The sequence below is a fragment of the Theropithecus gelada genome, chromosome 9, assembly GCF_003255815.1.
Source record: "Theropithecus gelada isolate Dixy chromosome 9, Tgel_1.0, whole genome shotgun sequence".
NCBI lineage: Eukaryota > Metazoa > Chordata > Mammalia > Primates > Cercopithecidae > Theropithecus > Theropithecus gelada.
Window position 1 is genome coordinate 39,884,720 of NC_037677.1, and position 3,422 is coordinate 39,888,141.

The window sequence follows — 3,422 nt, forward strand, 5'->3', positions numbered from 1 at the left end:
TATGAAGAATCAGTTGTTGCAGTTCTTCCAGCTAGGCGCCACTGCCACATGTGCCTGATGTCTGTTAGCATGGTATTGGGGGAAGGGAGAAGGGTACCTCAGACGTTCTGAGTAGGCCTGGACTCAGGCAGGCTCAGTGCAGCAGATACTTTCCTAAGTGCCCTGTACCTGTTCCAGCTCTGGTGAGGGGTCTCACATGTTTCCCTGCCTTCCCCAGGCATGCACACTTCCTTTAATATTCCCTTGCCCCAGCTGCGGTGGGTTTCCACCCATGCCCCCAGGAAGCAGGGTGCATTGCTCTTCCTCTGAAGATTAAGGCTGCTGTTCCCTTCTCTAAGCAGGATGGGGAGGGAGCTGTCTCAACATTCTCAGTGATCTTCCCTGGAAGTGGATTTTGGGCTTCATGGAGGAAAATCTTGCAAGAGGTGCTAATGCCCCCGAATCTCCATCCCCTTCAGGTGTCCTCCTTCTCATGTTAGTCATGCAAAAGTTGTGAGATTCAAAATAGAGTCACTTGTGTCAAATCCTGACCTAAACTGTGGGTGCAGTGAAGAGGATGAGGGGAGATAGCCTGAAGTGAGGTTGGAGAAAGGGCCAGAAGCTGGGTCGTGCAAGGCCATGGGGGCCAAAGGAAGGAACTGGTGCCATGCTAAGGGAGCCAGTGGAGGAACTGGAATTTGGCACTTCCTTGCTCTTATTTACTTTTAAAGGAGGCTAGTCTGAAAGTTTGGGAGAGGGTGAGTGGGCAACATGGTTTATAAGGTCCCTACTCAACCCCAAATCCCATGACCCTGTCCCATGTCTATATCTAGTGCAGGGTAATGAGTTTCTGCTTCCATCTCTCTCAGAATACTACTTATCCTTTACAACAGAGCTGGGGAAGGCCATGAAGGGAGGACTCTCGCCTGTAATTTAACTGATAACAGTAGCTATCACAAAAAGTTATTGCAAACCACAGCTTACTATGTGAGTCACACAGGGACAGAGAGCTGCAGATACAAAACTCCTGCCTGACACACTGTCTTATAAGCCCAACCCCAAACTGCAAGGGCTTAAACCGAACTCCAAGAGCACAAATCCTATCTAACAACCACTGACAACAATCAGAACTCTCCGGCTCTTGTAAAAAGCCAATAAACTTTCTTCTTTTTGGCATCCACAAGAAACCATTTTGTTTTTCCTTCCAACTTTTAGGTTCAAGGGATTCACGTGCAGGCTTATTACATGGGTAAATTGCGTGATGCTGGGGTTTGGTGTACAAATTATTTCATTGCCCAGGTAGTGAGAATAGTACCTGACTAGTAGTTTTAGATCCTCATTCTTTTCCCATCTTCCACGATCCAGTAGGCCCCAGTGTGTACTGTTCTCTTCTTTATGTCCACGTGTACTCAATATTTAACTCCTACATGAGAACATGTGGTGTTTGATTTTCTTTTCCTGCATTAATTCTCTCAGGATATTGATCTTTAGTTGCATCTATGTTGCTGCAATAAACATGATCTCATTCTTTTTTTTAAGGCTATGTAGTATTTCATGGCGTATATGTACCACATTTTCTTTATCCAGTTCACCACTGATGGACACCTAAGTTGATTCCATGTCTTTGTTATTGTGAGTAGTGCTGTGACGAACATATGCTTATGTGTCTTTATGGTACAATGACTTATATTCTTTTGGGTATATACTCAGTAATATACCCAGAGGATTCCTTATATTCCAAGGACTATAAGTTGTTCTACCATAAAGACACACATGCATATATTAAAATGGGTCAAATGGTAGTTCTGTTGTTGTTGTTTTTTTCCCCAAATCAATAGGTCCTTTATTGCACCATTTGAATATCACAAGTAGGTCTTAGGAGTCATCCGGCATCTTGTTTCTGTAGCTGGACAACTCTTAGGTCTTATTCATCAGCATGCTGAACAGTTCCTTTTTCAGAGACATAGATACCATCCAAAAATGTCCTGATATGCTTGTATTTCACTGTTGTGGCTTGCTGAATCAAAGCCGCTGAATTTGAAATAAGCTCAATGTCATTTCCTTCAAGGATTAATTCATCTTTCTGAGTTTGACATACTGAACAAGCAACACCTGGTCTCATCCGAACCCTGTGGATGTATTTTTCACCCAAGAAATTTCGGATTTCAACAAAAGACCCATTCTCCTGGATAACGACATTGATGGGGAAGTGAGCATACACAGACCTCATCTTGTAATGGAAGCCCAGTATAACACCTTTGATCATATTCTGTACATGACTACAAATAGTCCCAACCATAGCCAGTTCCTTTCTGTTACCTCACCGTTTGTCAACCTAGAGCCTCTTTTTTTTCCTTTCCAAGAAGACTGAGTTCTACATTGATGTGATTGAAGTCCCTCTGCAGGGTTCCTCTGGGGCCCTTCACAATAACTGTTCGTCACTTCAGAGTAATTACATTTTCTGGAATGTCGACAGTCTGATTGCTGAGAATGGTCTTCATTCTTGCAGTAGACATGGCAACTAAAGAGGTAGTTCTGTTTTAAGTTCTTAGAGAAATCTCCAAACTGATTTCCACAGTGACTGAACTAATTTACATTCCCACCAGCAGTGTGTAAGCATTCCCTTTTCTCTGTAACCTTGCCAGCATTTGTTATTTTTTGGCTCTTTAATAACAACCACTCTGACTGGCATGAGATGGTATTTTATTGTGGTTTTGACTGCATTTCTCTAATGATTAGTGATGTTGAGCATTTTTTTCATATGCTTATTGGCCACGTGTATATCTAATCTTCTTTTGAAAAGTGCCTGTTCATGTCTTTTGCCCACTGTTTAATGAGGTTGTTTTTGCTTGTTGATTTGTTTAAGTTCCTTTTAGATTTTGGCTATTAGACCTTTGTCAGATGCTTAGTTTGCAAATATTTTCTCCCATTCTGTAGGCTGTCTGTTTACTCTGTTGATAGTTTAGTTTGCTGTGCAGTTTCTCTTTAGTTTAATTAGGTTCCACTTGTCAATTTTTGTTTTTGTTGCAATTGCTTTTGGAGTCTTCATGAAATCTTTGCCAGGGTCTATGTCCAGAATGGTATTTCCTAGGTTTTCTTCCAGGGTTTTTATAGTCTTAGATTTCACGTTTAATTTTTTAAGCCATCTTGAACTTTTTTTTTCAAAACAACTTGTATAATCACCTCTTTCCCTAGTAACACCCTAACATTTTCCTTTGTTCTTCAGACATACCAGAGGCCACCCTGGTCTGTGTGTATGTCCTGAATTGCAATCCCACTTCTTGTTTATTATTCCCAAATAAAACCTTTCAACTTAGAGATTTATCTCTTTATATTTTTTATGTTGACAATTAATTCATTTAAAAATTTTAGCTGAATCTTCTTACCAGTTTATACGGCACCTGGTGGTGTCTGCCTAGGTAAACAAACACTCAAATCCTGTT

General features: G+C 41.2%; 1 pseudogene; it reads right to left on the reverse strand.

The window, feature by feature from the left end:
- Positions 1-1,903: 1,903 nt before the first annotated feature.
- Positions 1,904-2,480, reverse strand: LOC112631980 (annotated as a pseudogene).
- Positions 2,481-3,422: the final 942 nt, after the last annotated feature.